The following is a 12,171-nucleotide window of genomic DNA, read 5'->3' as shown; positions in this document are numbered from 1 at the left end:
CATATAACCTCTCTGGAAGTCATTTTCCTCGTCCACAAAAAGAGAATACTTTGTTTGTACACTGCAATCAGCAACCTAAGACATGATACTCAAAATACTGATGCCCAGGCTGCACCCAAGATCAATTACATCAGAATCTTTGTGGGTAGCACTCTGTCCTCAGGATTTTTTTAAACTCCCCAATACTTTCCAATAAAAAATCAAGGTTGAGAACCACTAAAATAGAGAAATGAAGCACAGAAAAATCTTTGAAATTTCCATCCAGCTCCAAAAACTATATAACCTAGCTATTTTTCCATGCACCAGAAAAGGGCAGACTTCTCTTCGTGCCTAGTGCAGCAATGGCTCTGGGTCCCAACAAGCACCTGCAATGTGTAGCAGCTCCAAAGCACTGACTGCTGGATAAACTGACCGGTGTGTGTGTTCTTTGTCCACTTACTAGTTTCTATAAGCTGAAAGAATGTCTTCCTCTCACCATTTTCCTAAGGAATAGACTTAAGTATGTCCTAACAGGAGATAAAGTAAACTACATACAACAAGATTTATGACAAGGTCCAAAATGATATAACCTACCCTGCTGGTTTTATGGACCTCATAAGCATTGACAAGACTATAGAAAATTTCCATCTAATATATGACATGCTAGGGGTGCCTTGGCTATTTATTTTACACCTAAGGAGGCCAAGTACACATTGTGCAAAGTGAGAAAGATCTTTGTGAGCACAAAAGGAGACCCTTATCTGGTGACTCCTGATATTCACACCATCTGCTACTCATCAGGGTGAACAACACTATCCAGATTAAGCTGGAGACTGACATGATTACCAACTTCATCAATTTTGACACTGGTAACCTGTATATGGTACCCAGAGGTGCTAATCTGGGAAGAACTGGTATAACTGCCAACAGGAAGAGACACGCTGGTTCTTTTGATGTGGTTCATGTGAAAGATGCCTATGGCAACAGCTTTGCCATCTGGTTTTTCAGCATTTTTGTTATTGGTAAAAGCAACAAGACATGGATTTCTCTTCCTTGAGGAAAAGATATCCACGTCACCATTGCTAAAGAGAGAGACAAAAGACTGGTGGCCAAACAGAGCAGTGGGTTAACTGATCTCTAGGTGACATGATTGGAAGATGCTTTGTGTTTAATTAAAGATAATACAGAATGAATGAATGAATGAATGAATGAAATATTGTATAACCTAATAGCCCAAAACATTGTCATTTCTTTTTTTTTATCCTCACCCGAGGACACTTTTCCATTTTTTGTTCAGGTAGAGCGGGAGGGAGAGAGAGGAACAGAGAGAGAGAGAGAAACATCGACGTGAAGGGACACATCAAGTGGCTGCCACCCGCACGACCAACCAGGGCCGGGGACAAACTGCAACCGAGGTACATGCCCTTAGCGGGAACCGAACCCGGGTCTCTCAGGACCGCAGGCCGACACTCTAACCGCTGAGCCAAACCGGCCAGGGCTGTCATTTCTTTAATAAATATTTATCATATACTATTTTCTAAGCATTCTGCTTGACATTAGAGACACCAAAAGGAGTTCATCATTCTAGATAAAGGGGGGTGGGTGGAAGAAGCATCAGAAAGAAATACAGTATTCTGTCTCAACTCAGGGGAAGAAATTGGGTGGTCAGTTCTCCTTGGAAGAGGGGAAAGAAATTGAAAGAGGAAATAACTTGAGTCCCGTCTTCAAGCGTAATTTGGCACTTAATAACGGAAAGGTAAAGGTCGTGGAGAGTAAACAAAAAGACATCTCTAGTTGTCTAGCACCCTGGTGTCTAACATAAAGTTATAGATATAATTAAGTTGGAACCTCAGTTTGGTTAATTCTGTGACATCAGTATGAACAAGTCCAAAAGAGGCTTGGCTTATGAAAAAAGAAATGGTTCAAAAGGGCAGTGATAATACAACTAAAACAACAGTTACCATGGGCCAGCACTGTGCTGGGGACATGATATTCGTGAGTTCAGTGATTTCTGATTATATAAACAAGCTGCCTTGGAAAATTCAAGGACTGTAATGTGGCAAATCATTTGGATTTGTTCTATGTGGTCCTGAGTTAGAATTAGTATTAATGAGTGGAAGCCCTATGGCTTCCAGAGAGACTATACTAAGATGAACCAAATGACTGCTGGACAAAGTAAGTTTCTCACTTTTTAACACTTAATACTTTCTTTTATAATAGACAGTTTTTACCCCAAACTATTTTATTTATTTAATTTTTTTATTAATTTATTTTTTTATTTTTGTTACAGATGTTTCTCCTTTTTCCCCCATTGACACTCTCCTCCTACCCCTAACTTTAAAGACTAAGAACAAGAGGCAAATGCAAAATTTTAAGAATTCTGAATCTGGACTGGCCAGTTTGGCTCAGCAATTAGAGCGTCAGCCTGCGGTCCGGAGAGACCCGGGTTCGGTTCCCGCTAAGGGTATGTACCTCGGTTACAGTTTGTCCCTGGCCCTGGTTGGGTTGTGCGGGTGGCAACCACTCGATGTGTCCCTTTCACATCAATGTTTCCCTCTCTCTCTCTCTCTCCCACTCTATCTGAACAAAAAATGGAAAAATGTCCTTGGGCGAGGATAAAAAAAGAAAGAAAGAATTCTGATTCTTGAGGAGTTTATTATTCCTCTCACCCACAGATACATTTCTATTTTCTACAAGGCCAACACATGAAAAAAATATAGGGAGATAGAAGCTCTTGACTCATAGGTGAACTACAACCTTAAGCAGCTCAAGCATGTTGAGTTTTATTGGGATGTGCACAATAATACCTAAGGGGTTCTTCACAAGATTCTGAGGCAAAAGTGGTACTTGAAGCTTCCACAGGGAGGCACAGCTTACTCAAGGGTCATAGTCTCCTTTTCTGGCTGTAGAGTTAGACTGGTGCCCAAGCTGCCAGTTCTAGCTGGCAGTCCCTTGCCTTGGCGGTTCTTGTCCCCTGGCACTCGTCTGTCGATCTACCTACCCACTTGCTTTTTACTCTGAGCCCTTTGCTTTGACAGATGGTTTGAACTTCAAATTACAAATAATTTTCTCTCTGGGTACAATCTCAGCCCCTAACTTATGTTTAACATTTTAAGTAATAGCCGGCTGTTCATCATCTTAAGCAATTTATAGATTTAAACCTGCACTGTGTATGTGTAAATGAATACATGTGTGTTCTAATACAAATAACTTCCTGCTTTATTATGTTCACATATAACATCCTGAAACAGAGGAGGGTAGAAAAGATGAAGCCTTCAGTGAGCTGAGTATTCCCCCCACCCCTGTCACCATTACACTATATGTGAAGAACTCCATAATCCTACAATTTACAGAAATGTTGAAGAAGGAACTCCAAATGTCAGGTGGGTAATTGGATTAGGTTACCTGGAAATGTTCTCCCATGTCTAAGAATCTGTAACTCTCTGATAATTAACTTGAGTTGAGAATCAGCCTTGAAATGGGACTACTTCCCATATCTGTCTTTCAGTCACAAGGTATGAGTCATCGTGGCTGGATTACTGAGACTGGTGAGGTGAGGGGAACGGGAGAATCAGAGCACACATGAGGTCAGTGATTGACTGTTGGTTACAGCCAAGAGTACAAAAATTAATAAGGCATGGTCCTATGCTCAGAAAGTTCATTGTCCAGTGAGGGAAATAGAACCATTCTAGACCATTTTGGAACAACATAGCAAATTAAAGTAATTTTTAAAAATGTGTACAAGTTGTCATGGGACCACAGAGGAAGGCCACCATGCCTATCTGGAAATCATCTGAAGGAAGTGATTGCTAAAATGGCTTTTAAAATAAAAGTGGATTTACACTGGCATGTAAAGGGAGATATCAGCATTCTGGCATTGTGTTGTGTACAAAGTGGGAAATTCTGCTTTGGGACAGACATCTTAAGCAAAAGAGTGACATGGTCAAATATGTCTTTCCGATAACTCTCTCTGACTTGGCTTTGTAGAAAACTGATTTGAGGACAGAAGACAGAGTAGTTAGGAGACTGCTATAGTAATCTGGAAAGAAAATGATAGGGTCCTGAACCTGGGGTATTACTAATTAGGGGGGGAAATAAAGTTGAGAAATATTATATGGTGAAATTGGAGGGCTCACCGGTCGGTTGGTCACAATGGATGTTAAGGAGGGATCAGGAAAACTTCCAAGTATCTATCTAGAGTGTCACTTCCCCAGTGAGGCCTTTCCTGGAACCCTTTTAAAATTAGAACATCAGCCCTGGCCGATTTGGCTCAGCGGTTAGAGCGTTGGCCTGCGGTCCTGAGAGACCCGGGTTCGGTTCCCGCTAAGGGCACGTGCCTTGGTTGCAGTTTGTCCCCGGCCCTGGTTGGTTGTGTGGGTGGCAGCCACTCGATGTGTCCCTTCACATCGATGTTTCTCTCTCTCTCTCTCTTCCTCTCTCTCCCTCCCGCTCTATCTGAACAAAAAATGGAAAAATGTCCTCGGGTGAGGATTAAAAAAATAAAAATAAAATAAAATTAGAACATCATCCTTGCCAGCATTCTCTATCTCCTTCCCCCCTACATCTTTCTCTATATATTTTATAACATTTTTTTTATTATTCCATTGCTGTCTGTTTCTCCCCACTAGAATATATGAGGTTCTTCAGGGCAGGGATTTTCGTCTCTCTTCCTCACTGCAGTATCTCCAATATTGGTATTAGTGCCTGGAACCTCCTATGTGTTCAATAAGTATCTAATGAATGAATGAATTCATGATAGTGGTGCTGAGAAACTAAGAACAAAAATATAGGAAGAGACCCTGGCTGGTTTGGTTCAGCGGTTAGAGCGTCGGACCGTGGACCAGAGTTTTCTCGGGTTCGGTTCCCGCTGAGGGCATGTACCTCGGTCGCGGTTTGTCCTCGGCCCCAAGTGTGGGTGGCAGCCACTCAATGTGTCTCTCTCATGTCGATGTTTCTCTCTCTCTCTTCCTCCCTCTCTCCCTCCCACTCTATCTGAAAGATAAATGCAAAAAAAAAAAAAAGTGTCCTCAGGTGAGGATAAAAAATTTTTTTAAAAAAAGAATATAGAAGAATATAGGAAGAGTAAATATTCTATAGAAAAAGATGTCAAATTTACTTTGGGACTTTCTGGACCACTCCTGGGAAGGCTCAGTGGGAAGATAAAGCTATGCAGAGTTTCAGAATGTTAGATCTGGCAGATGCCCCAGAGACTATGCTCTATACAGTTCCTTCATTTGGGAAAGAAAAAAACAATTCCAAAAAAGTGCCTTGCACATGGCAAGACAAACACTAGCTAGATATTAGCACAGCTGAGCTGAACTTCCAGGCCTCCTAGTCCCAGCTCCATGCCTTTAGTGTTTATGCCTCACACTGTCTGCTTTCTGCTAATCCAAGAAAAGGCTAAAAATCACTTGCCTTTGACTTTCAGCTAACTAAATTGTTAAATGACTGTTTTTACAGGGTTTACTTGACCGATTTGTTGAGAAAAGAAAAAAAAATTTTAACAATTATTTTTCTTTATTGAATTTTTAGAGAGAGAGGAAGGGAGAGGGAGAGAGAGAGAGAAACATCGATGAGAGAGAATATCCATTGGCTGCCTCCCACATGCCCCCAACTGGGGATCAGGCCCACAACCTGGGCACGTGCCCTGACTGGGAATCAAACCAGCGACCTCGTGGTGCATGGGTCGATGCTCAACCACTGAGACACACCAGCCAGGCAAGGGAAGAAAACTTTTGAGCACAAACAAAATATAGAAAATTTAATCATGGAGAACTCTTCACAACTGAGGCTGCCTTAGCAGCTGTACTAGAACAATAGACATCTCTGTCTCTGATCCTATGCCTTACAGTAAGCAAGAAGTTAGCTAAAACATTCATGATTTCATTTTTATTTGATATTTTAAATAGAAATATTTACACATGGTAAAATGTACAGATGTTAAGGGCACAGGTCAGTGAATTTGCCCTTCTCAGTGAAAGTCCCCTCCCACAGACATCATAATTCTTTGTTTTTTTTAACTTATCTTTATTGTTGAATGTCCTCCCTTTTTTTCCCCCATTGACCCCCTCCTTCCCAAACCCGCCCCCCACACACACACCTTCCCCATACTATTTTCTGTGTCCATTGGTTATATATATATGCATCGAAGTTCTTTGGTTTATCTCATCCCACCCTCCCCCCTTCCCTTTGAGGTCCATCAGTCTAACAACAAATTTGTATTTCTTAATTCCTTCATCTTTTTCACCCATCCCCACAGTGCCCTCCCATCTGGCAAACAACAAAAAGTTCTCTGTATCTATGAGTCTGTTCCTGTTCTGCTTGCTCATTTTGTTTGTAGATTCAATTGTTGATAGATATGTATTTATTGACATTTTATTGTTCATATTTTTGTTCTTCTCGTTCAAGAAGACCCTTCAACATTTCATATAATACTGGTTTGGTGGTGATGAACTGCTTTAGCTTTTTCTTGTCTGGGAAACTCTTGATATGTCCATCGATTCTAAATGATAGCTTTGCAGGATAGAGTAATCTTGGTTGTAGGTCATTGCTTTTCATCACCTTGGATATTTCTTGTCACTCCTTTCTGGCCTGCAAAGTTTCTTTTGAGAAATCAGCTGACAGTCTTATAGGAGCACCTTTGTAGGTAACAAACTGCTTTTCTCTTGCTGCTTTTAAGATTATCTCTTTGTCTTTAACCTTTGGCATTTTGATGATGTATCTTGGTGTGGACCTCTTTGGGTTTTCTTGTTTGTGACTATGTGCTTCCTGGACTTGTATGTCTGTTTCCTTCACCGAGTTAGGGAAGTTTTCTGTCATTTTTTTTTTCACATAGGTTTTCAATTTCTTTCTCTCTCTCTTCTTCTGGCACCCCCATGATGCTAATGTTGGCACGCTTAAAGTTGTCCCAGAGGCTCCTTATACTATCCTCATTATTTTTTATTCTTTTTTCTTTTTGCTGTTCTGATTGAGTGTTTTTTGCTTCCTTATATTCCAAATTGATGATTTGCTTCTTGGCTTTACCTACTCTACTATTGATTCTCTGTAAATTATTCTTTTTTTCTACTTTTTTTTTTTTTTTTTTTTTATCCTCACCCGAGGATATTTTCCTTTTTTTTTTTGTACAGATAGAGTGGGAGGGAGAGAGAGAGGAAGGGAGAGAGAGAGAGAGAAACATCGACGTGAAGGGACACATCGAGTGGCTGCCACCCGCACGACCAACCAGGACCGGGGACAAACTGCAACCGAAGTACGTGCCCTTAGCGGGAACCGAACCCGGGTCTCTCGGGACCGCAGGCCAACGCTCTAACCGCTGAGCCAAACCGGCCAGGGCTTTTTCTACTTCTTTATTGATTTTTAGAGAGAGAGGAAGGGAGAGAGAGAGAGAACATTAATTGGCTGCCCCCCGCATGGCCCACTGAGAATCAGGCCCACAACCTGGGCATGTGCCCCGAACCAGGAATCAAACCAGCGCCCTCTTGAAGCAGGGGTCAATGCTGAACCACTGAGCCACACTGGCCAGGCTGCAAATTATTCTTTATTTCAGTTAGTGCATCCTTCATTTCTGACTGGTCATTTTTTATGTTGTTGATGTCCTCATTAAGTTCCTTGGAGTTCTTACTAAGTTCCTTGAGCATCCTTATAACCAGTGTTTTGAACTCTGCATCTGATTGATTGCTTATCTCCATTTTGTTTAGTTCTTTCCTGGAGTTTTGTTTTTTTCTTTCATTTGGGACATGTTTCTTTGTCTCTTCATTTCTATTCACCATATGTGGGTATGGGACCAGCCCGTCCATGCCACCTATGCTGCCACCTTGACCAGAAGTCCCAGGCACTACAATTCTCACCTCTATCACCATTGATCAGCTTCACCAGTTAGAGCACTTCATAAAAAAGATAACATGTAGTATAGATTTTTCTGTGTCTCACTCCTTTTGCTAATGACTTTTAGCATCATGTCTGTGAGATTCAGCCATATTGTTGCTGTTATTAGTAGTTTTTTCCTTCATATTGCTGAGTAGTATTCCATTGTATGAATATACTACAAGTTGTTTATCCATTCTTTTACTAACAGATATTGGGGTTAGTTCTAATTTCTGTCTATTGTGAATAAAGCTGCTATAAACATTCTTATTAAATCTACTTATAGAAATATGTTTTCATACCTGTTAGGTAAATACCTACAAGTGAGATGACTAGGTCATAGGATAGTTACATGTTTAACTTTATAAAAAACTGCCAAATAGTTTTCCAAGGTGGTTTTAAGATTTTATACTCCCACCAAACAAGATTTCATTTCCAATTGCTTCAGATCCTCACCAATAAAGGTGTTGTCAAACCTTTTCATTTAGCCACAATATATTTTTTATATCTACTAACACTTTGGAATATTCGATTATTATGGAGAATTTCATATATTTTTTAAAATTCTCACCAGAGGATATTTTTCCATTGATTTTTAGAAAGAGTGAAAGGGAGGGATGGGGGAGAGAGAGAAACAAACAGACAGACAGACAGACAGACAGACAGACAGACATTGATGTGAGGGAGACACATCAATTGGTTGCCTCATGAATGAGCCCCAACCAGGGCCAGGGATGGAAACTGCAGCCCAGGTGTGTGCCCTTGACTAGAAATTAAATCTGTGACCCTTCTGTGCACGAGTTAATGCTCTACCACTGAGCAACACTGGCCAGAGCATAGATTTTCATACATTTACTAAAGCATTAGATACACTCATCATCCAGCTTTAATAATTATCAACTCATAACCAGTCTGATTTTATCTGCATACCCATATATCTCCTCTGGATTTCCTTCAAATCCCAGATATCATATCATTGCATCCATAGGTATTTACATATGTATCTTTAAAACATAAAGATTCTTTTTAAATCTAACTAAAATGACATTACATTTATTTTTTAAACTGTAATGCCTTGATACCATTAAATATTCAGTCAATGTGCAAGTTTCCAATAGTCTCAAGAATTTCATAAAATTTTGTGCAGTTTGTCTGCTCAAATCAATATCTACATAAGTATATATATTATAATTGCTTGACATGTCTTATAAATATCATTAATTCAAAGGTTCCCCCTATTTTCTTTTATTCTCTGCAATGTGTTTGTTAAATAAATTGGATTGTTTATCCTCTAATGTTGCCAACAGATTGGATTTTGCTGATACATTATTTAACATATTCTTCTGTCCTCTGATTTTTTGTGAATTGTTATTTGGATCTAGAAAGTTAGTCATATTCCGGTTCAATTTTTTTTTTTTTTTTTTTTTTTAGCAAAACTGCCTCACACTTGGTATTGTGTTCTTCCATTAGGAGGCATATAATGTCTGCTGTCTCCTTTTTATGTCAGCACTATTGATATTCAATGCCTAGATCATTCATTCACTTGGGGTTGCAAATGGTAATATTCCAATTCTATTTTGTCTTTATTTACATGTTGAGATAATTCTATAAAGAGAAATTTTCTTCATTTATTAATTGGGTACCCCATGCTATAGTTCATGTAAGAGAGGCAGAATAAATTCTTAATTATCTTCATTTATTTACCAATTTTTAAAATAATGAATTCTGTAGCATTCTCTAATAATTACCACTTAGTTTGGGGTTTGGGGGTATTATTAAAATAAGCTCATATGTTTAAACATATTTGGTGTGTTTCTTTCTTTTTTTCTTCTTCTTCTGCTTTTTTCCCCCCACACACAAAGAGAACATAAATAAGGATCATGATGGCTTTTAAAATATTTCATACCAGAGAACCCAGAAATGGACCCAAGACACTATGTTCAATTAATATTTGACAAAGGAGGTAAGAGCATACAATGAGTAAAAATAGCCTCTTTAATAAATGGTGTTGGGAAAATTGGACAGCTACATGCAAAAAAATGAAACTAGACCATCAACTTACACCATACACAAAAATAAACTCAAAATGGATAAAAGATTTAAATGTAACCCGTGAATCCATAAAAATTCTAAAAAAAAATGTAGGAAACAAAATTTCGGACATCATATGCAACAGAATTTTGACTGATATATCACCTAAAGCAACAGAAACAAAGGAAAAAATGAACACATGGGACTACATCAAATTCAAAAGCTTCTGCACAGCAAAAGAAACAATCATCAAAATGGAAAGGCAACCCACTCTATGGGAGAGCATAATTGCCAATGATACATCAGATAAGGGATTAATTTCCAAAATATATAGAGTGCTCATACAGCTCAACAAAAGGAAGACAAAGAACCCAATTAAAAAAATGGGCAGAGGAGCTGAATAGACACCTCTCCAAACAGGACATACAAATGGCTAAGAGACATATGAAGAAATGCTCAACATCACTAATCACCAGAGAGATGCAAATTAAAACAATGAGCTATCACCTCACACCTGTCAGAATGGCCGCCATCAACAAATCATCAAACAAGTGTTGGCGAGGGTGTGGAGAAAAGGGGACTCTAGTACACTGCTGGTGGGAATGCAGACTGGTGCAGCCACTATGGAAAACAATATGGTGTTACCTCAAAAAATTAAAAATTGAACTGCCATTTGACCCAGTGATCACACTTCTAGGAATATACCCTAAGAAGCCTGAAACACCAGTCAGAAAGAATATATGTACCCCCATGTTCATAGCAGCACTATTTACAATAGCTAAGATCTGGAAACAGCCCAAGTGTCCATCAGTAGATGAATGAATAAAAAAGCAGTGGTACATATACACAATGGAGTACTATGCAGCCCTAAGAAAGAAAGATCTCTTATCCTTTGAGACAACATGGAGGGACCTGGAAAGTATTATCCTAAATGAAACAAGCCAAGCAGAGAAGACAAATACCATATGGTTTCACTTATTTGTGGAATATAATGAACATAACAGTCTGAAGAATAGGGTAGACCCAGAAACATGGAAGTAGGGTACAGACTGACAACCCTCAGAAGAGGGAGTGGTGGGGGGAGGCCACAGAACTTATATGCATGTATGCATAACCAATGGACATGGACAACAAAGCCAGGGATGGGGTGAGGGGGATGGGGAGGAGGGTGTCAATGGGGTAAAAAAAGGAGAAACATCTGTAACAAAAATAAAATTAAAAATAAGATAAAATTTTTTTTAAAAAATAGTTCATGCCCCTCCCACCCTCCCTCTGGTATGTTTCAATCCACTGCAGTTATTATTATTTTGGGTGACAATTTCTTTCTATGAATCAAAAAGTGCTTAGTCCACTGACAGACAGCTTTGAAAAGCTTTACTATGCCTCAAATGGTTTTTACTTTCAATTTCGTATGTGGCTGTCTTTTTCATTTAAGTAATGATATAGTACAAGGCAGTGTTGAGAAGAAGCAAGATATTTACAATCGTATCATTATTGCCAGCAATATCAGAGAGCACCCACTCTGTCCTGTCCTCTTGTGTAAGCTTGTCAAGAAGGACAATTCCCCTTCCATGGACTTAGCTTATGCTATTCCATAACAGAACAGGGCCACCCAGATGGTTACTAGAACTTGGGCTGCATGGCAAGGTGGTTATTTACCAGAGCTCTGAACTTAGCTACTTGGGCTCTAATCCTGACCCTACCTTTCAAGCCTGTGAAGTTATTTTTACCTCTTTCTGCCTCATTTTCCCCACCTGTGACACAGAAATTATAACAGTACTGCAAAAGGATGTTATAATGATTAATGAGCTAATAGATGCAAAGCACCATTTGCCTGGCATATGGTGAGCACTCAGTAAATGTGCACACTTATTACTGCTTTCATCATTTGAATTAAATCTGGATTTCCTTTAGGACTCCCAGCCCTACCCATGAATGAAGGCTTCAGAGCTCAGATGCCTGCTGGAGCCCTCAATCTTGGCCTCTACTTAGAAGAAAGACACACCAAGGTACATGAGTAAGGGACAGTTGAACCATGACGTGCATTAACCTTCATAAGACACACGAGGGAAAAGAAAACTGTGGTTTTCACTGGACATTTCTTATTTGTTTTATCATTATTAAGTCATTTTGGGGGGGAAGGGCTCTTAATGCCAACTGGGAATAACTACTTTGATAAAGACTTTAAACATTGGAAAGCATTTTCATGAACATTTTCTCACTTGATCCACTTAACAGTCCTGGACAAAGGCAGGTTTTAGTATATCTATTTAACGAACAAGGGAGCTGACAGTGATT

General features: G+C 39.4%; 1 long non-coding RNA gene and 1 pseudogene across 1 annotated transcript; both read left to right on the top strand.

The window, feature by feature from the left end:
* Window positions 1–341: 341 nt before the first annotated feature.
* Window positions 342–1,120, top strand: LOC118625035 (annotated as a pseudogene).
* A 1,208-nt stretch (window positions 1,121–2,328) lies between these two features.
* On the top strand, window positions 2,329–3,570 carry LOC118625111. The gene is made up of 3 exons (XR_004958619.1): window positions 2,329–2,443; window positions 3,231–3,362; window positions 3,488–3,570. It is a non-coding gene; the product is annotated as an uncharacterized LOC118625111 (long non-coding RNA).
* The last annotated feature ends 8,601 nt before the right edge of the window (window positions 3,571–12,171 follow it).

This window comes from Molossus molossus, unplaced genomic scaffold, assembly GCF_014108415.1.
Source record: "Molossus molossus isolate mMolMol1 unplaced genomic scaffold, mMolMol1.p scaffold_m16_p_11, whole genome shotgun sequence".
NCBI lineage: Eukaryota > Metazoa > Chordata > Mammalia > Chiroptera > Molossidae > Molossus > Molossus molossus.
Note: the sequence above shows the minus strand (reverse complement) of the source record. Positions and strands in the feature narration are given on the sequence as shown.